The sequence below is a fragment of the Mesoplodon mirus genome (genome assembly GCF_964341445.2).
Source record: "Mesoplodon mirus genome assembly, chromosome: X".
In the NCBI taxonomy this organism is placed as follows: Eukaryota; Metazoa; Chordata; class Mammalia; order Artiodactyla; family Ziphiidae; genus Mesoplodon; species Mesoplodon mirus.
Window position 1 is genome coordinate 51306210 of NC_138981.1, and position 22798 is coordinate 51329007.

At 39.6% G+C, this 22798-nt stretch overlaps 1 pseudogene across 1 annotated transcript; it reads right to left on the bottom strand.

Moving 5' to 3' along the window:
* Window positions 1–13503: 13503 nt before the first annotated feature.
* On the bottom strand, window positions 13504–22597 carry LOC309796362 (protein Abitram-like; annotated as a pseudogene). The gene is made up of 6 exons (XR_014296175.1): window positions 22501–22597; window positions 21314–21374; window positions 18179–18306; window positions 14670–14746; window positions 14521–14590; window positions 13504–14422 (listed from the first exon to the last, which is right to left on the bottom strand). The product of XR_014296175.1 is annotated as a protein Abitram-like (transcript).
* Between the last annotated feature and the right edge of the window lie 201 nt (window positions 22598–22798).

Genomic DNA, 22798 nt, shown 5'->3' on the forward strand with positions numbered 1-22798 from the left:
ATTTTTACAAAATGATGCTATAGGGGTTAAAGCCTAAAGTCTTGCTTAATGATTAAAATTATATGCAAAATAAAATAGAATTGGTGTCTCATGAGGTCTGCTGTACAGAGCAGGTCTCCGTAATGCTAAGGTAGATGGTCTTACTCGTCCCACTTCCCAACAGCCAGGCCTCGAGGAGTGAGGAATGGAAGGAAAACAGCCTTCTCTGCCAGAGCCCTCCTAACTGGGGTCAGAGTCACTCTAGAAGGCTGAGTTTCCACTGGGTTCTTTTGTTGATCTTTGGTGGCATAAAAAGCTCAGCATCTGAAAGGAAAGAGAAAATGTGACAGACACACACCTTCATGTTGGTGGGAGCTGAGGCAATAAGTCTAAGCTAAAGCTAGGCGACTGGGCTTTGCACCTACAAGAGGACCATCAGAACCAGAGTTAATGTTTCTGTCACCCTAACAACCTCCTGGTCACAGCAAACACAGCCTGGAGGCCCTGCCCCAAGAAGAGGAATTCCACTTCAACTTTAGGCATGTGGGAGGGTTGAAGGAAAAAATGCCCACTGAGTGATTCAAAGTGGAAGAATGTTCTGTATTTCAAATGGGAGGGGGTTGTGGTTGTGGTGCTTACGAGGCCATATACATGTATTAAATTTCACCAAACTATACACCAAAGAGCTGTACATTTCACTGTATGTAAAATTTACCTCAATTATAAGAGTGGTGTGTATTCAGTAAGTAAAGTTAATGGACAGAAAATACTTATAATAAAATTTTCTACAAACACACTGATCAATAAAAATGTCCTTACTTAAAAAAACAAATAAATAACTGGAACAGGTGGGTGATGGTTGGGGAAAATTTGTCACTGTTAGATAACACTCCCAGGCCCTCTTTCAGTTAGATGTATGGAGTCTCTTACTTAAGTAGAAATCATACACAGGAAGTAGAGACATGAGAAAATATGTATATAGAGAGACATTCTTTCTCAGTATTATTAATGGTGCACCTATATATATGACCCATACAGACGTGAAAAATTCTTTTATGAGAATATTTTAAAATGTGAGAAAAATGCTCCAGATAAAATGTTTTAAAAACATGATTTTCATTATACATATACACATGCATGTACACACGTATGACTACAAATTATCAGATCTTAATTTTCTTTGCCATACTTTTCTGTACAATCCAGATTTTCTCTATTAATCACATATTATGATTTCACATACAATTTCTACTCCCTACACTCCCAAACAAAAATCTATTGTATATATTGAAAAAGACCACAAGAGGTTTTGCTTATTTAACAATATTGGAAAAGGCTACTTAAATTCACGGTCAACAAGCCCCATAATTTCATGTTAAATAGTAACTAGACTTTCAATGACACCTTATCTGTTTTTAAAGAAGAAACAAGTTCTGAAAATAGTGTATCTTATTTTTAAAAATTAGGCATAAGTACAATTATATTTGATTCTTAGGCTTAACTATGTATAAATACCAAGTATTGACTTATTGGCAGGAAAGAAATTATTCTGACAAACTGTATGACAGCAGGACATGACATCTTTCCCATTTCCATATTTGAATTTCACAGCACAGAGGGAGTCATTTCACAAAAATATTTTGAGGGTTTTATCAGTTTTTCCAAAGACTTCTCTTAATCCTTTGATAGTCAAATCATACTCATTTGAAGTAATTTTGTTATCAGTTATAACAAGTCCAATTTAAGCACTACTCTGGTAAAACGTTAATCCATTTTATGAAATGGATTACATTTTTGCAAGACTTGCAATCGACCTGCATGGTACTACGTTGCATCTTAACGTGAAGCAATCAGAAAACGCCCCATCAAGTCACTGATCCCCTACTACCATTAGCTGGGAAGGGGCAGGTGAGGAATATTTGAGAGGAACTAATTTTGTGAGTAGCTCATCTGCCTCTTTTTGGATTATGAGAACTCCTCCTTTCCTACACAATCTACACTGGAGTTCCTACACAGGGACACTGATAATACATACTCTGATAACGAGAAGCCTCAAAATTTTAAAGTCTTTAAGGCTCAGCTGGGAAACGGAAGTGCTCTTTGATAAAGCCAACTAGACCACCCTAGAGAAAGCTGTGACTGAACTTGACCTGAAGGTCAGCATCAAGCCAGCAGTAAGGAAAACAGGGGACAGAAATCACAACTGGATTAGACACATTACAAACTAAAAAATTACCAAACTGCCTCTGGTCTGAGATGAACTGTTAGCATCTCAGAAATAAGTGTACGTTTTGGGACTGATACCAAAGGCAGCTTGCCAGCCTCCAGGAAGAAGGGGATCTAGGGATACAGCAGTTAACTGTCTGGCTATATGAGCTTAGCTGGAACGGAAGGTGGTTCATTTATTCCTGGTAGCAACACAGCCATGAAAGTTAAACTTGACATGGCTCCCACAAAGTCTACTTCAAATGCCATCAAAATGCTACCAGAGTATAGCATTTAAATGAAAAGATTTCAGAACGTTGCCTCTCACATGCCAGGAATGCAAATAGCAGCCGTAAAAATTGCCACCTTTTCAAAGCTAAAAAGAAGTTGCTATGCTTGATTGATCCACATGAAGGGCGAACACGGTGGCACCAAACTGATCTGTCAAAAGTTCTTTAGGGAATTTCCTGGCAGTCCAGTGGCTAGGACTCAGCGCTTTCACTGCCAGGGCCCAGGTTCTTGGTCAGGGAACTAAGATCCCCTGCGGCCAAAAAAAAAAAAAAAAAAAAAAGGACTCTTCAACCAACTTTCAAAAGAAAGCCTTTAGAGCTTTTAACTTTGTTGAGGAATATGTAACCTAATTGATGAGAATCCTCTCCCCCCAACAAATAAACAAAACATTGAAATAAATAAAACATTTTCAGTATAATTCAATAGGAAATGCAGATGAAATGCTAATCTTCTTTGGATTTGTTTTCAAATTATACTGTCAATCCTAAGGATGACTAAAAAGTTCCAGCTCTTAAGCAAGGAATATGAAAATGTCCCCGAGACGCAATGCAAAACTGCCAATAGCCAAAGATGACTCAGATGAATCCTTAAAATGTACATTCAAATTAGACTGTTTAGACTCAAACTTCAACTGTAAAGTGCCTGTGTGGATGAGTGTATGCCACTGCACTGACAAGTGTGTATGTCAGAACAATTTTTTAAAATTATACAGTTAATGTCATGTTGGATTTCCCAGCCCCCCACCTAGGATCCCAACACTAAAGGCATTAAATTGATTTTAATAAAGATATAGTCTTAGAACTGAGGGAAAATTGTAGTGACTCTCCATTCTCTCCTAATACTACTAAGCTTCTCAACACTTACAGAAAGATATTCCTTCTACTTACTAATGTAATAATTTAGAGTGAAAAAAAATACTAACCAAGAACAGGAACTGAAGTCTTCTCTTGTTGATAAGAGACCATGATACCATTTGCAGTAGAATTGGGACCTAGAACCCAAGTATTGGGTTGGCCAAAAAGTGCCTTCGGTCCTTAAGTAAAAATAAAAGACACATTTTTCATTTTCACCAAGAACTTTATTGAGCAATGTATTCACTCTTTTGTTCCACTACCTTCTGTCTTTTTTCAGGCAACTTCACAATTCCATCTTCCCCCAAGTTTTTATCTTTTCGAGCAAAGAACTGTTCCAGGTGCCTTCTGCAGTCTTCCAGGGAATTGAAATTTTTTCTATTAAGAGAATTTTGTAAAGGCCTAAATAAATGGAGGTCTGAGGTGCAATGTCTGGTGAATACAGCGGATGAATCAGATCTTCCCAGTCAAGAATTTTGCCTGGTTATCAAAGAAACGTGCAGTCTTGCATTATTCTGGATGCTTTTTGTCGAGTGCTGCTTTCAGTTGGTCTAACTGGGGGCAGTACTTGTTGGAATTAATCGTTTGGTTTTCTGGAAGGAGCTCATAATAGAGCACTCCCTTCCAATCCCACCATATACACAACATCACCTTCTTTGGATGAAGACCGGCCTTTGGTGTGGTTGGTGGTGGTTCATTTCGCTTGCTCCATGATCTCTTCTGTTCCACATTATTGTACAGTACCCACTTTTCATCACCAATCACAATTTGTTTTAAAAACGGAGCATTTTCACTACGTTTCAGTAGAGAATCGCATGCAGAAATACGGTCAAGAAGGGTTTTTTTTTGCTTAACTTATGTGGAACCCAAACATCAAAGCGATTAACATAACCGAGCTGGTGCAAATGATTTTCAACGCTTGATTTGGATATTTTGAGTGCGTCAGCTATCTCCCGCGTGGTATAATGTTGATTGTTCTCAATTAATGTCTCGATTTGATTGCTATCATCTTCAACTGGTCTACCTGACTGTGGAGCATCGTCCAGCGAGAAATCTCCAGCACAAAACTTCGCAAACCATTTTTGACATGTTTGATCCATCACAGCACCTTCTCCATACACTGCACAAATCTTTTTTTTTTTTTTTGCATTTCAGTTGCGTTTTTACCTTTCTTGAAATAATAAAGTATAATATGCCAAAAATATTGCTTTTTCTTAAATGCCATCTTCAATGTTAAAATGGCTACACAAAAATTCAGCAATTTAACGTCTTTTTTTAAATGCACGCTGATACGACCGCTGTCATATACTATCTAACAAAGTTGTTTTGAGTGAAGTTAAAGATAACTAGGTGCTACTAGAGCCATCTTACGAAAAAAAAAAACCCAAACGAACCTTCTGACCAACACAGTAGAATGTAGACTGAGTCAGCAAAAATTATTTTATACTTCTGATGACTGCAAATACCCAAATCTCTACCAGCAATAAATAGCCTTTCATTTTCATTGTGGTGTCAAACACTTATGTGATTTTAATTTGCCAGTTTCTCCAGTCTCAATTCAGACCACTACATCTCCTGTCCACCAGAAGAACAAGGTAATGATGGGGGAAAAACAGAAAAAGAAAATCTCAGTGATATATGCCTGGTCCTTTCCAAATGAGCGAGCCATACCCTGGGGGGAGGGGGTATAATAAGAGGTTATAGAATACACAGAGCACCAGATTGTACTCAAAGATTTGTGAGAATTTTTACATTAAAACAATTCTGTGCATATCATGGAGGAGAAAGCAAACTCCGCACATGTGTTTAAGGTAAAACAAGAGACTTTGCAAGGGGCTTCCCTCATGGCGCAGTGGTTAAGAATCCGCCTGCCAATGCAGGGGACACAGGTTTGGGCCCTGGTCCGGGAAGATCCCACATGCCGTGGAGCAACTAATCCCATGCGCCACAACTACTGAGCCTGTGCTCTAGAGCCCACAGGCCACAGCTACTGAGCCTGTGTGCCACAACTGCTGAGGCCCGTGTACCTGGAGCCCATGCTCTGCAACGGGAGAAGCCACAGCAATGAGAAGCCCACGCACTACAATGAGGAGTGGCCCCCACTCGCCGCAACTAAAGAAAAGCCCACACGCACCAACAAAGACCCAATGCAACCATTAATAAAAATAAATGAATGAATGAATAAATAAATAAGAGACTTTGCAGGAATTCCACACGTGCACGAGCCTCAGCAGGCACATTGTAGGCCCTCCGCCTCACCTTCACTCAGGTCTGCGTGTTCCCTCCGGGCACACTCTCAGCAGTGATGTCGTGCTCAAAACACTGCCATGTGACTCATGGTATCCTGCACAGATAACATTACCATGCTTTACCAACCAAAGCAAAACCACAATTTTCCAGGTCATTTCCCCTAGGAGACTCATAAGTTAGTATCTTAGATGTTAACATGATCTGAATAGATGAGGATAAGGGAGGGCATGGGGAAGCACTATAAATTGTTAGCTTCAAAACCACTAGTTCTGAAGGTGATCACATTTCTTCTAAGAAATACCTATTACAGTAAATTCAAGTATTTATGGGAGGCTAATTCTCAGTTGCTTTTATTTCTATGGCTTGTAAAATGCTTTTATATCTACCCTCTCATCTAACCTTCAAAACATTCCAGTGAAGTATACAGGGGAGTATTATCCCCATTTATAACTGAGGAAATCAAGACCCAGTAAGCTGATGAGCTGATTTCCAGCCTCTCTCTCAGCTCCAAACCCACCCTTCCTATACACTGCTCATGATGCTGGGACTGGGGGCCTGAGAAAACACCCCTCCTTTGACAGCTGTTATGCTCCAACAGTAGCAGACACCAGAGGGATGGGGCAAGACTGGATAGAGGAAGGAGAAGGAATTTGTTCCCTTGTTCGCTTGCTTTCACTCAACAGTAGCTCTGTACCCCGCAGCAGCTGTTCGTTCCAGTTTCTGTTTATTTCTATACACTTAGAACCACTCTCATCCTGCCCCCTCGGAAATACCAGCTCCAGCTGGCTGCCACCCCCTTCTCACAGGTTCAAGAACCAGCTCTGCAGGGGCCTCACCGCCAAGCGTCTAAATTCTAAGAATCCCAAACTCTTCCTTTTGTTCCTTCAGCCTTAGGGGTACAAGCGGCTGCCCACTGTTTCAATCTCAGTGTTGCTTCTCTGTGTTCCCTTTCTGCCTTCTCAGTCCTCTAGTACTTGGTTAACCAGTTCCATATGTTAAACTCTCCCTGATAAAATAATAGCTGTGGTTTTTGTTTTCCTTAATGGACTCTGACTGATAAACCAGGCTTTCTGAATCAAAATCAAAACTCTGAAAAATACACCTGAGGTGAGCAGATATACACAAAAATAGATGACACTATATTAGAATTCTTGATGGGAATGGATAATGGAATAATGGTAATAGATAACACCTTGTGCCAATTTGGTAAGTCTTGGTAACATGATTGTGGTAAAATCTCAAGCTGGCTTTGCTTTCTACCCACCCTGTCAGTATACCTGTTTTTTACCAAACAATTTTTCTGTTTTCCCTTAAGACGATGGTTTACCAGCCTCATCTAATTGCTTCTTTCTGAGACTCATCTGTTAGTTTTCACTGTGTCCAGTTTTGTAGTTTTCCTGGGCAATTTTATAGCTTTTCTTCAGGCTATGGTTTAAGGTTGTCTTAACAATTTATATAATTTCTTTATCATTTATATGCAGTTACTCATATTTCTTTATAATTTATATATTTTAGATTTTCTAGTGCATTATAGTTTTAAAATATTTCACACTCACCAGTGCCTTATAGTTTTTAAAGTGGTTTCTGCTTCATAATTTCATTTGAAGTTTATCTGAGAATAAGAATATTTTGTTCACGTCTCATAGGTATTAAGGGGCAGAACTTAATTCTTCTTAGTAGTTGTCAATGTGATATTCCCTAATCTTCTGATGAGAGTGGTAGCACAAATATTATTATGATTATTTTATAGACTCAGAATTGAAACTTAACTGACACACCTCATCAAAAACAACTGAATTCCTGCCAGAGTTGAAATTAGAATAAAAAGTGAGAATTTCCTGATTTTTGGCCAGACCTTTTTTCCATTGTGGAACAAAGCCCCTTCAGTTAAGACATATTACACCTTTAACTTATGAAGCAAAAGAAAAAAGTTTAAAAAGGAAAAATAAAACTTAAATATAACTTGTCAGTTTTAAGTTTCTTACATTATAAAATGAACATATATAATGCTTACCTGAAATTCTTTGAAGTGCCTTAAGAAGTAATAGTTAAATATTAAAGTTGCTTCATCATCAAGAAATCTAGAAACAATAAATGCTGGAGAGCGTGTGGAGGAAAGGGAACACTCTTGCACTGCTGGTGGGAATGTAAATTGATACAGCCACTATGGAGAACAGTAGGGAGGTTCCTTAAAAAACTGCAAATAGAACTACCGTACGACCCAGCAATCCCACTACTGGGCATATACCCTGAGAAAACAATAATTCAAAAAGAGTCATGTACCAAAATGTGCATTGCAGCTCTATTTACAATAGCCAGGACATGGAAGAAACCTACGTGTCCATCATTGGATGAATGGATAAAGAAGATGTGGCACATATATACAATAGAATATTACTCAGCCATAAAAAGAAACGAAATTGAGTTATTTGTAGTGAGGTGGATGGACCCAGAGTCTGTCATACAGAGTGAAGTAAGTCAGAAAGAGAAAGACAAATAACGTATGCTAACACACACACACACACACACACACACACACACATATATATATATATATATATATATATATATATATATATATATGGAATCTAAGAAAAAAAAGTCATGAAGAACCTAGGGGTAAGACGGGAATAAAGACACAGACCTACTGGAGAACGGATTTGAGGTTATGGGGAGGGGGAAGTGTAAGCTGTGACAAAGTGAGAGAGTGGCATGGACTTATATATACTACCAAACGTAAAATAGATAGCTAGTGGGAAGCAGTCGCATAGCACAGGGAGATCAGCTCTGGGCTTTGTGACCACTTAGAGGGGTGGGATATGGAGGGTAGGAGGGAGGGAGACGCAAGAGGGAAGAGATATGGGGACATATGTATATGTATAACTGATTCACTTTGTTATAAAGCAGAAACTAACACACCATTGTAAAGCAATTATACTCCAGTAAAGATGTTAAAAAAAAAGAATACTCAAAATATTTTTAGTCTATTCAATATTATTCTTCAAAACTTGGGCTATGTTAATGCATGAAATGCTCTAAAACTTTAATGTAAAATCAATTTCCAGGCAATATTTTTTTCTTACCTCGTTAATAATTCATTTTATTTCATGGGAGAGAGGCCACTAAAAACTTCGCAGGATTTAATTCGTCAACTAGAGATAGATTTAATTTCTATTTCATGCTAATACTGTAGCATAAAAGTTGGGCTAAAAGTTGGTAATAGCTAGCTTTCTAAATGATTTAATGTAATTGTATGTTTACCTGTGCACACAACACATGTGTACTATAGATGGTGGTAGAAAAGTAGAGGACTTGCAGTAGCACTTTTTGGAGCTTTTTGGTTATCTTATTTGAAAAAGTACTTAAATACTATAGGGATAAAGTAGAATGGGCTTCGATAGTCACTAGATGCAATATTAAGTTTCAGGTTTTCCCAAGTAGGTGAAAATATCCTATCAGCAAATGAGTATCTCTTATACTGCCCTGAATGCGAGGAAATATTTTTGGCTTCTTCATTATTGAATTGGATGAATGATATTGATGAAATGAGATAACACATAAGAAGGCATCTGTCATAGGGTTGAGACCATTACAGGTTCTCAGTACAGATTAGTTTCCTTTTCTTATTCCATGTTCCTGATGATTTAGGGCATTCAGGGAGAGACACATGTACTGACACTCACCCTTCTGCCCTACGTGTCTCATGATACTCCACATAGGACTTGCTCTCATTCTCCTCACTTACCTGGCGGCTTAGATTGATAAGTGGATTACAGGAATCCTTTCTTACTTCCCCTGACTCTCATGTTAGTCCGTTTGCCTCTCTAGAACCAAGGGCATTCCTGCATTTTAAATTTGAAATTTCTATCACTTTATCAACTCTATGTATTTTCCTTTGGCATTCCCATGTGTTTTCACCTGAGCCTCTTCAGGAAAGGGATTTCAGCTTGAGAGGATGATTGTCATCAGAGTCAGAAGAATTATAGAAAATACTTCTTGTGGAATTTTCTGTAAAGTTGACTATAAGTGAGTTTTTCCCTTTTTAAGAAGTTGGAATAGGGGCTTCCCTGGTGGCGCAGTGGTTAAGAATCCGCCTGCCAATGCAGGGGACATGGGTTCGAGCCCTGGTCCGGGAAGGTCCCACATGTCGCAGAGAAACTAAGCCCGTGCACCACAACTACTGAGCCTGCGCTCTAGAGCCCACGAGCCACAACTACTGAGCCCGTGTGCCACAACTACTGAAGCCCGTGCACCTAGAGCCCGTGCTCCGCAACAAGAGAAGCCACCGCAATGAGAAGCCCGCATTGTTTTCCCTTTTAAAGGATAGGGAAGGATGCGAAAGGACTATTTGACCTTGAGATCAGGTTATCCAATTATAACAAGGCTGTTGGAAAGGGAATTAAAGTTAACCTTGAAATTATTGCCTCCTTCTTCTTCATATGTTTTATCTAATTTATTACCAAGATCTATTATTTTTCTTCACAAAATCACTCTCAGATTTGCCCTGTTCTTTTCATTCTTCCTGCTGCCACCTAAAGCTCAGTCTTCACTTCCCTGGTATCTCTCACCCTAAAACATTCTGTGTGCCATTTAAAAATAATCATCCCGAATATTCTAAAGTATTTTTCAGTATTCTTTCCCATCATCCTCTTCTCCTCACTAAATTGTACAATGTATGGTGAATAGTGAAAAAATAATCCCCTCAAATGGCTGGTTGAAGAATGTGTATAGGTGACAAATTCTATCTTGCTGAGCTGGAAGCAGGAATGTTCAAACGCTTTTGACCTCATCTAACCCTTTTGACCCCATGTTCCAAGATTCAGCACCCTCTTATAATTGGGGATATTATGAGATGCGCTTCGGATCCATCCAAAAGCCCAGGCAATATTTTTGTGGCTAAGCGTCAAATGTCTTGCGATCCTGCGTGGTAATTGGAGGTGTCCCGGTGTAGGGGAGCCACTGCAGGGACTGATTCTGCACCAGGTCTGGGAAAACTGCTTCTGAATACAGTTAAACTCTTGTGTTCTCAGGGATACAACAAAAAACACAGAAGTTCCGTGACAGACCTTTTAAGTTTAGGTTTTATTTTTTACATTCTGTATGAAAATTATCCATGAGTGTATTTCTTACCAACTATCTAGATGACATACACCTAACACAGTGATGTTTTTCCTTTCTACCCGGTTTTTGCTGAAGAGGGTTTGAAGCTTGCTTCAGGTGTGCAAGTTTTCTCAAAACAGGTAATGCACGTATCCCTTCCTGGTGCTGGTGGTGATGTCGTAAATACCCACTTTGAGGGTATATTATTGAGGTATAAAGGTACTTAAGGTTTAAAAGATGGAACTTCATTGGAGTTGTTATAACTTCCTTATTTACATTTCAGCTGAAAGATGATGATAAGCTTATGCTTCTCCTGGAAATAAACAAGCTTGTTCTTCTATGCCACCAGCTCCAGAGAGTAACTAAGACACCTTTGCAGAATCAAGTGTTTCTAAAGGTAAAAGGGAGGGTGGGACATTCAGGAAAGCACTTGAGAAACTCTCACACTTCTTTTTTTAGTAGGTTAGCTTCCAGCCCCTTTTTCTTCAAATAAAGTGTTAATACCCACAGAAGAACAATTTATTTCCATCTTTTCCTGCCTTGACTGCAAGAACCATTTATCATCTGTAATTAAAACTCACCCCCAGGAAGCAGTAGGTTCACCAAATAAATTAACTTTTTGGACATGATTAATACCATAGCACGGAGCAGCTACCCTTAAATCCCAACATCATCACCCGACTAACTAGGGCACAGACCCCTCAGAGTGAAGGGCTTCTATTGTTTGTTTTAGGGAGTCTGAGTGCAAAAAAGTAGAGTGCAAGGAATTGCAAAGAAGGGGGTTCACTGCCACTATTTGGTGCACTTTGAGAAGCCCCTAAACCGTCTGAAATAGAACAGGTTGATTTTCCATCCATTCTTCCTGGGGTTCCATGAAATTGGCATGAGACTTAGGCAACAGTCCCTGCTTCTGAGTTCCGGGACCTCAGGTCATCAAGTCAGCTCAGATGCCTCAATCTACATACCCTTTGAGATCCCTTAGAAGAAATTTTTACCATTTTCAAACTAAATAAATGATAAAGTCTTTTGAGGGCCTCCTTATAAGAATTTGATTTGCTTGCTTTCTGTCACTACAGGTTGATAAGAGTATTACAAAGACAAGAGGCATAATGGCTATTTTGATCCAACCTCTCTCATTTTGCTATAAACTGCTGAAGAAGGTAAGATATTTTCTCTATATTAAACTCACATTTAAAAAATTAGTCTAGGGCTTCCCTGGTGGCACAGTGGTTGAGAGTCCGCCTGCCGATGCAGGGGACAATGGTTTGTGCCCCGGTCCGGGAGGATCCCACATGCCGCGGAGCAGCTGGGCCCATGAGCCATGGCCGCTGAGCCTGCGCGTCCGGAGCCTGTGCTCCACAGCGGGGGAGGCCACGACAGTGAGAGGCCCGCGTAATGCAAAAAAAAAAAAAAAAAAAAAAAATTAGTCTAAAGGAAATTGCAGAAGAAAATAGATACTATTTAATTTTGCAATTTTTATTTTAAGAGTAAAGCAGAAACCAGTTGTCTTAATTCTTTCCAGGTTCAAATGGAAAACAACCGATGGATCTCAGTTACAAATAAAGATTCTGTGGACGGTAAAACTTGAGAAGCTCTTGCGGCCAGATCTCTGGAACACCATGTGGCAAAGCTGACATTTTTAGAAAGCAAATGATCCTGTATATTTCAGAAATACAACAATTTTGTAAAGAAAACAAACAGAAATCTTGCTTTATTTTCTGATCATGAAACCGATTGTGAAGCTTTCTGACAACTATAAATGCCATGGTGCTTGCTATATTTCTAATTGCAGTGTGATGTTAAATGGGACATTGCCATGAATAGTGTTCTCTAAAAGGCAAACCAAATATCCTTACTGCCTTAATGACAATTTAATCCAAAGAAGCTATTTTGAAAATATGCTCACCTTTGGCACATTTGACCCTAACTTCCTATTTTTTTAAATTTAAGCTTATCATCTGGGACACTAATTTGCAGCAGAAGAGACACAGTACTCTGGGTGATGCAGGGTTTTCCTTAAACCTGTGGACTCTTCTTCAATCCCTCTGTCCACTGAGTATGACTGGGCCTCTGCTGTCCCCTCTGTCATAGATCATCCATGCCAGGAGCACACGTTTGTCCTCTAGTAAGTGTTTCACCGAGCACAGGAAATCTGTTGTGATGCATGTCCCTCCCCCACCCAAAAACAGGGTCATGGAGCTCACTCCATGGAATCCTGGAGGAACTCACGAGGGGATGGTTTTAGTTCTTGTTCTAGCATAGCTGGCCTGTCTGCCCTGGATATTAGCTGGAATCCTAAGCCTATCTTCCTGGCTTGAAAAGTAGTTTTTGTACTTCTCAGTAGTAATGGATGGGACAGATGATAGAAGACAGAGAACAATTGAACTAAGCTGTTCAAAATAATTTCTGAGTAAGTATACATATGTGCCTTTGGAATATTCATTAAATAAACGACTTTAGTCTTTTTAATTTTAGGGTTTAAAGCTATTGTTTTTGTGGGGTGGGTTTTGACTGAAGGATCTGGTTATAAGTTCTGTCCTTATGATGTAGTATAGTTAACTTTGTTTTCGGGGGCTTGTATCCCGATGCTTTGAAATGTATTTTGAAATCTAACGGGACATGTCAGTTGCCAAACGGCAGTAGTTCTATAAGCTCGTCTGATGATCATTCTTTTAGGTCTCCATCATCTTTTGCTGTTCAAGTCAATGATGATTATCATTATCAGCCATCACAGTCAATATTCACAAGATCCTGAAGAACCACAGTGCTACCAATTAGCTAGTCAATATTTTATTGAAGGAAACTTTAATTTACTGTAGGCCTTGGAGAGAAAATGGGATGCACTCACCTTGGTTATGACCTTTATAAAATATTTCTTTTTAAAAATCATCAGGGCCTTTCCGGGCGGCGCAGTGGTTGAGAGTTCGCCTGCCGATGCAGGGGACATCAAAGGGAAAAAAAAAAAAAAAGAAGCCAGTGTTACAGTGTTACATTGTTCAGAGTTGAAGGCCAAGCCATGGACTTAGAGAAAGTACACTGTACACCCTGCCTCTTCCCGGCAACCTGGGGGGCAGTTGGGGCAAAAGGGGTGGGACCAGATGTTTCGGTCGTGTCACACTGAAGCAGCCTGGGTAAGAAAGGCCAGTTGTTGTTTTTCAACTTCAAAGCGATGGAAAATTGAGGCAAAAACAATAACCATGACATAATATTCAAACAGAATTACATCAAAACCTAGTATTTACTAATGGGTTACAGGATGAAGGGTAAATTATTTTTGCTTTTCTGTCTTTTCAAATTTTCCTCAAAGTGCTTTGTTTGTTGGTTTTTAATCAGAAAAACGCCTCTCACTTGCCAGTTGTTAGAAAGAGAAAAGCAAAAGAAGAACAGAGTGAGTACATGGGCAGGCAGATCTGGGAGGTTGAAGACAAAATGGAATCAAGGCTTGTTATGCAAGACAAAGAAGGAAAACTAGGTCAGGTGTTAAGATCAGGCCTCCCTGCAGATAGCCCGGTGTGAAGGATGCTTCAGCACCTCTGGTTCTTCCTTAGTGCACTAACTCATAGGCCAGGTAAAGATAAGAATGCCCTGTTGTTTTTACTCAATCTTAATCCTCATGGGGTAGTTGTTGTGGCATTGATGCGTTTCACCACTTCTTCATACTGTTTTTGTGTCAGGAACCCTTCTGTTATGCTTTTACTTTCTTCAAACTTGGGCAACACAATTGCAGTGTAGCCTTCGGTGGATGGCTAGAAGGGAAATAGAATACTTAATACTGTCAAACGGTAAAAAAAAAAAACAGATAAAAAGTATGTGGATGGGATCTTACTTCCCAAGACCCTTTCACCTTCTCTTGAAGAATAGATGGCTTATGAAGGATGCTTTCATTCACTTCCATCAACCGTCCTCTAACACGGCTATTTAAAGAAAAAATTGCTTTGAAGAAAATTATTACCTTCTTTGTTTCCCCAAAATTGTGGTTAAAAAGTAACTCACCTAGACATGGTGTATTCTTCTCCATCAGAGCAGTAAATCTTACACAGAGGTGCAAGTTCTGTTAGAAACTGTGCCCCCTGATAATAAAAGGGAAGAAAAAATTAATTGATGTACATTTTCACTTTTCTTTGTGAGGCAGCCCTCAGAGTTACAATAGGATATATTCCTGGAATTAGCGTTTTAAATAAAAATGACTTAAGTACAGAAAAACCATTCATTTATTCAAATACTTATATACTAAAAGCCTCTATGGGCTAGGCACCACCCTAGGCTCTAGAGGAAAAAGCAGACTAAGACAAATGTGATAACAGGTAGTTTAGTTACATATTAAGAATATATTTTATCCTAACTTATTATACTTTATATTTAACTGTACATGAGAAAGCTGCACATAGCCAAGTGTAAAGATTTCAAAAGGGTAGGAAAATCTTACCAATAAGCAGTAATATAAAATTCAACATTATAGAGAATGACAGCAATATTGTACAAAGTTAGTTTCATTAAAATTCCTACATTATTGCCAAAAACTATCAAACTCTTAGAGGAAAACATAGGCAGAACACCCTATGACATAAATCACAGCAAGATCCTTTTGGACCCACCTCCTAGAGAAATGGAAATAAAAACAAAGATAAACAAATGGGACCTAATGAAACTTCAAAGCTTTTGCACAGCAAAAGAAACCATAAACAAGACCAAAAGACAGCCCTCAGAATGGGAGAAAATATTTGCAAATGAAGTAACTGACAAAGGATTAATCTCCAAAATTTATAAGCAGTTCATGCAGCTCAATAGCAAAAAAACAAAAAACCCAATCAAAAATGGGCAGAAGACTTAAACAGACATTTCTCGAAAGAAGATATACAGACTCCCAACAAACACATGAAAGAATGCTCAACATCATGAATTATTACAGAAATGCAAATCAAAACTACAATGAGATATCATCTCACACCAGTCAGAATGGCCATCATCAAGAAATCTAGAAACAATAAATGCTGGAGAGGGTGTGGAGAAAAGGGAACACTCTTGCACTGCTGGTGGGAATGTGAATTGGTACAGCCACTATGGAGAACAGTATGGAGGTTCCTTAAAACACTACAAATACAACTACCATATGACCCAGCAATCCCACTATGGACATATACCCTGAGAAAACCATAATTCAAAAAGAGTCATGTACCAAAATGTTCATTGCAGCTCTATTTACAATAGCCAGGAGATGGAAACAACCTAAGTGTCCATCATCGGATGAATGGATAAAGAAGATGTGGCACATATATACAATGGAATATTACTCGGCCATAAAAGGAAACGAAATTGAGCTATTTGTAATGAGGTGGATAGACCTAGAGTCTGTCATACAGAGTGAGGTAAGTCAGAAAGAGAAAGACAAATACCGTATGCTAACACATGTATATGGAATTTAAGAAAAAAAATGTCATGAAGAACCTAGGGGTAAAACAGGAATAAAGACACAGACCTACTTGAGAATGGACTTGAGGATATGGGGAGGGGGAAGGGTAAGCTGTGACAAAGCGAGAGAGAGGCATGGACATATATACACTACCAAACGTAAGGTAGATAGCTAGTGGGAAGCAGCCGCGTAGCACAGGGAGATCAGCTCAGTGCTTTCTGACCGCCTGGAGGGGTGGGATAGGGAGGGTGGGAGGGAGGGAGACACAAGAGGGAAGAGATATGGGAACAGATGTATATGTATAACTGATTCACTTTGTTATGAAGCAGAAACTAATACACCATTGTGAAGAAATTATACTCCAATAAAGTTGTAAAAAAAAAGATTCCTACCTTATTTTTATATTAGAACTTAACAGAGAAAATAACTTCTTCATTAGGTCAATCATTAAGACTTTCTGAAGAAGGGCTATTTTTCTAATTAAAAAAATGCAATTTGAAGAATATTTGGAAAACAGAAAAATTTTAAGTAGCAGATAAGTGTAACTTACCCATTATCCTATAACCCGCTAGCAAATACTACATTTTGACACATGTCTGTTTGTTGTGGTATGGTTATACTTCCACGTACTCCACTGTATGGATATATCTGGGGAGGTTCTGACAAATATCTACTGAGTCGGCCAAAAAGTTCATTCAGATTTTTCCCTAACATGAAAAACCCGAACGGACTTTTTGGCCAACCCAATACCAGGAGGCTCATGGGAAATGCATGCAAGCATGTCTCGTGTGTTGCCCTTTTTCCCAGGAATTTTTACTGCAGTGAACATCTGAGGTCAAGATGCTGTTCTTTATGGCCTCTTTCCCACTCACATTATTAGACGGCATTCAGGTGTTACTGCATGTGCTTCACTCCTCTGCCTGTGGGTACTTCGTTTCAAAATACTAGTCAGTGTGACTCCCCACTTTTGGGAGGAGGGGCTGGGGACTTGTCCCAGATGGTTTGTCTACCACTGGCTCTGTGTCAGAAAGAAGTGTTTTAACCCCCTTTTGTCACCTCCCATGGGAGAATAAATGATGGGCAGTGCTGAGATGTGATCAAAGCTTATCTACAGTGGGTTCCATATGCAGGTCCCTCTTTGTTCCTCAGAAGTAACAAGAGTGTTACTATTTTGGACAAAGATTTATCACAGGAACATCACAAGCACTAACTGTTTTACTTGCAATTTGTAGACTTTTAAGAATGGTCTATGCTTTTTAAAGTCCACTTGCTTCTTGAATGAGGAAAAATCAATAATTATAAGGCAGGTTATTAGGGGCCTTCAGGACTACAAAGGGGAGTATAAACAAGGGTCTTCCAGAACACTGAGGGTAATTAGCAGAAACTGTTAGTATGATCTCAGTAAATGAAGGACCTAAATCACCAACTGAAACTTTCCTATCCAGGGGGGTTTGTCAGGATAGTTTAGTATGGTATTGAGTTGTCCTTGGTGTGATACCCTCCTTTAACAATAAAATGTCCATCCTGCCTAGGGTTGTAGAGGGCAGAGGTAACATTTTCTATAACTAAACACTACATGGAGGTAGAGGGTGTAGCTAGATGTGTATTAAATTGACAGTGATTTAGGAATGGGAAATGATACGAAGCAAATACTGTATACTTTCTCAGATTGATTTTTTTTTCACTACCTCAGGACTTTTTTTACTTTTAAGTTCACATGTGAAAATATACGATAAGGAAGTATTGATCACCTAAATTTTATAGAATTCGAAATACTGGCTTATCAAAACTAGAAAGGACAAAATATCTTGTTATATTGGTATTAGAGTTGTTCTTTCAAAGGCCCAGCTTCTCCATCCTTCATCCTGGAGGTGATAGGGATGGTGGCCCAGAAGCTAATATGACAGATAATATACCTTCTGAAATACCTCATTTTGGGGGGCTGAGAATTTCTTTAGAGTTTACGTAGTCTTAAAATCATCTCTAACTGCCAGGGAAGTATGCTGAGCATACTTTACTGGGTTCTAAGACTGGCTGGCTCTATCATTATTATGATAATAGAGGATTTAAGTAGAGAAATACAGGAACATACCCGCTTAAATTTCCCAGAGACTTTGTTCTGAAGTCTGCTACAATTGGTACTGATTAGATAGGAAATGCTTTTAATTGCTTTTCCATTTTGAAGAACTAGATGGGATCCTGCCAGTGTGATGACACATTCTACGAGGAGCAAAAATTGATCCTGTATTATTATTGCTTGGTATGATTCTTCCTCCTATAACACCATATTCCTACTGGCACAAGAAGAGCTGAGCTGACATTTGTTTACTCAGCCTATCATTTCCCCCATTTTCCTCGGGCTACTATTGTAGCTTAACTGAAGAAAAGAATGCAGTAATAAAAATGGAGAAAATGGGACTGAATTTCCTTCCCCAAAAGGGAAGAGTACCAGAGGTGTTTAGACAGCACTGAGGAGAAAGAGAGAAAAGTAAGGCATGCTGGTATGTACAGGATACCATATGTGCTTCTACCCTAGCCCTCTCCATGGGCTTGGGCAATTCAGTGGTTAGGCACAGGCTGGCTACTTGAGGTAGTAGCCAACTTAGGGTGTGGTCCTCCATTTGGATGCTTGGGTAATCAAGTTTATTTGTTTAGCGAAGGCACTGAAAGAATCATTCTTTTTTTTTTTTACATCTTTATTGGAGTATAATTGCTTTACAATGGTGTGTTGGTTTCTGCTTTATAACAAAGTGAATCAGTTATACATATACATATGTTCCCATATCTCCTCCCTCTTGCGTCTCCCTCCCTCCCACCCTCTGTATCCCACCCCTCTAGGTGGTCACAAAGCACCGAGCTGATCTCCCTGTGCTATGCGGCTGCTTCCCACTAGCTACCTATTTTACGTTTGGTAGTGTGTATACGTCCATGCCTCTCTCTCGCTTTGTCACAGTTTACCCTTCCCGCTCCCCATATCCTCAAGTCCATTCTCTGGTAGGTTTGTGTCTTTACTACTATCTGACCCCTAGGCTCTTCATGGTATTTTTTTTTCTTATATTCCATATATATGTGTTAGCATACGGTATTTGTCTTTCTCTTTCTGACTTACTTCACTCTGTATGACAGACTCTAGGTCCATCCACCTCATTACAAATAGCTCAGTTTCGTTTCTTTTTATGGCTGAATAATATTCCATTGTATATATGTGCCACATCTTCTTTATCCATTCATCCGATGGTGGACACTTAGGTTGTTTCCATCTCCGGGCTATTGTGAATAGAGCTGCAATGAACATTTTGGTACATGTCTCTTTTTGAATTATGGTTTTCTCAGGGTATATGCCCAGTAGTGGGATTGCTGGGTCATATGGTAGTTGTATTTTTAGTGTTTTAAGGAACCTCCATACTGTTCTCCATAGTGGCTGTACCAATTCACATTCCCACCAGCAGTGCAAGAGTGTTCCCTTTTCTCCACACCCTCTCCAGCATTTATTGTTTCTAGATTTCTTGATGATGGCCATTCTGACTGGTGTGAGATGATATCTCATTGTAGTTTTGATTTGCATTTCCTTAATGATTAAAGATGTTGAGAATTCTTTCATGTGTTTGTTGGGAGTCTGTATACCTTCTTTGGAGAAATGCCTATTTAAGTCTTCTGCCCATTTTTGGATTGGGTTGTTTGTTTTTTTGTTATTGAGCTGCATGAGCTGCCTGTAACTTTTGGAGATTAATCCTTTGTCAGTTGCTTCATTTGCAAATATTTTCTCCCATTCTGAGGGTTGTCCTTTGGTCTTGTTTATGGTTTCCTTTGCTGTGCAAAAGCTTTGAAGTTTCATTAGGTCCCATTTGTTTATTTTTGTTTTTATTTCCATTTCTCTAGGAGGTGGGTCCAAAAGGATCTTGCTGTGATTTATGTCGTAGAGTGCTCTGCTTATGTTTTCCTCTAAGAGTTTGATAGTTTCTGGCCTTACATTTAGGTCTTTAATCCATTTTGAGCTTATTTTTGTGTATGGTGTTAGGGAGTGATGTAATCTCATTCTTTTACATGTCCCTGTCCAGTTTTCCCAGCACCACTTATTGAAGAGGCTGTTCTTTCTCCACTGTACATTCCTGCCTCCTTTATCAAAGATAAGGTGACCGTATGTGCGTGGGTTTATCTCTGGGCTTTCTCTCCTGTTCCATTGATCTATATTTCTGTTTTTGTGCAGTACCATACTGTCTTGATTACTGTAGCTTTGTAGTATAGTCTGAAGTCAGGGAGCCTGATTCCTCCAGCTCCATTTTTCGTTCTCAAGATTGCTTTTGCTATTCGCGGTCTTTTGTGTTTCCATACAAATTGTGAAATTTTTTGTTCTCGTTCTGTGAAAAATGCCAGTGGTAGCTTGATAGGGATTGCATTGAATCTGTAGATTGCTTTGGATAGTAGAGTCATTTTCACAATGTTGATTCTTCCAATCCAGGAACATGGTATATCTCTCCATCTATTTGTGTCATCTTTAATTTCTTTCATCAGTGTCTTATAATTTTCTGCATACAGGTCTTTTGTCTTGTTAGGTAGGTTTATTCCGGGATATTTTATTCTTTTTGTTGCAATGGTAAATGGGAGTGTTTCCTTGATTTCACTTTCAGATTTTTCATCATTAGTGTATAGGAATGCCAGAGATTTCTGTGCATTGATTTTGTATCCTGCTACTTTACCAAATTCATTGATTAGCTCTAGTAGTTTTCTGGTAGCATCTTTAGGATTCTCTAGGTATAGCATCATGTCATCTGCAAACAGTGACAGCTTTACTTCTTCTTTTCCGATTTGGATTCCTTTTATTTCCTTTTCTTCTCTGATTGCTGTGGCTGAAACTTCCAAAACTATGTTGAATAAGAGTGGTGAGAGTGGGCAACCTTGTATTGTTCCTGACCTTAGTGGAAATGCTTTCAGTTTTTCACCATTGAGGTCGATGTTGGCTGTGGGTTTGTCATATATGGCCTTTATTATGTTGAGGAAAGTTCCCTCTATGCCTACTTTCTGCAGGGTTTTTATCATAATTGGGTGTTGAATTTTGTCGAAAGCTGAAAGACTCATTCTTGGCAACCAAACTCTTACTATAAATAATACCATCTCAGTACAGTGGAAGATAATCACTTAATGAATATTTATTCAATACAAGACCGTACCAGGCTACAATGCCAGAAAAAAATTTTTTTTGATAATTTAAAATTCCCAATTTGCTTACCGGTTAGAGTGTTGTAGTATACAGTGGTCCTCACAGGGTTTTCCTTTGACATCCAGAAGAACTGAATGAGTCTGATGGCTGTTGAGTCAATATTTAGTACCACTGTCTGTCTAGTACTTTCTTTGGTTCATAGAGGTAGTTAATTATGAAGGCTGGACACATACATCACTGGTATCCCTTCATTACTCAAAAAGATATACCTAAAGGCTTACCATAAAGTATTTAAAGATATCTGGTCCAGATGGAATCTTTCATTCAATGTTAAAATGATGATTAACTCTTTGCTCCACCTTTTTTTATCCTCACTTTAAAATGAGTACAGTCATTATTTCTATTAGAAAAAAAAGTGATTAGTAATGTATTCTTTATTTAATTTAGTAGCATGTTTTGTTGGTCGATTTTAGAGAGACGAACTCATCCTGGTTCGCCCAGGACTGTCCTGATCTTAGCACTGAAAGTAATGGATTCCAGAAAACACCTCAATCCAGGGTAAACCGGACGGTTGGTTACACTAAGTCTGGCTAATAAAACGTATGCTATTGCGAAATATTTCAATATTGTAAAAGGTGAGTACACCTATTGTCCCTAAATGAATGGGAGGAAGTTGGGTTAGAGGAGGGTCCCCAACGATGCTCTCATCACTGATATTTGCTGCGTGCACAGAGCTGTACAACAGGATACCTACTTCTAAGTGGCAAATGTGTAATACCAGCGACTTCCTTTAAGTAAAACTGTTAGATTCTGCTTTCTAAATGCCTCTACTCTAACCCACCCTCTTCTCTCCATCCCTATGCCTCTACCTTAGTTTAGACCACTACCATTTAAATCAGTTTATGTATCGCCTCTTCTTGGAGGACTGAGACCCTCCAATCCCTTTAGGCACTCATGGAGATTGCAACCCAGCTCCTGCCTCCCTCGGGGATCTCACCTTAGTCTACCATCTTCCCACAAGCAACCCACCCTAGTGAACTCGCACTGCGCTCGCCCTACCCAGCATGCACCCTTCTGTTTTCCACGTCTTTGCAAGTGCCATTCCCTTGGCCTACAGGGGAACAGAGAGATCCAGTTCCTTCTGACGTGGGGAGGAAGCGCTGGGGAGGGCGCGTGTGCCTTATGATCTGTCATCATAGTCCCTATACTGTCAGGCAGATTGGGCCCAGAGGAGACTGACATTATTCTCCACTTACCCGCTTTGTACCAGCGAGTGAAGTAACGATCCACAAGCGACGGCACCGCGGGCTCCGCAGCCAAGGCGGCCTCAGGGGTCTCGGGCTCGGTAGCCATGGCGACCTCAGGTGCTGCAAACCCCGCCCCCTGGGAACCTGTACTCCTCCTCCCGCTTGCCACGGAGGAAGGTGTCTTTCCGGCGTGTAGCCCGGGACACGCGCTGTGCGCACGCGCACTGCTCCCCAGGCTCCGCAGGCTCCACCCACCGGTGCCCCTTACTGAGCTTTGTGGTCTGACGTCAAAGCGGGGTTCAAACAC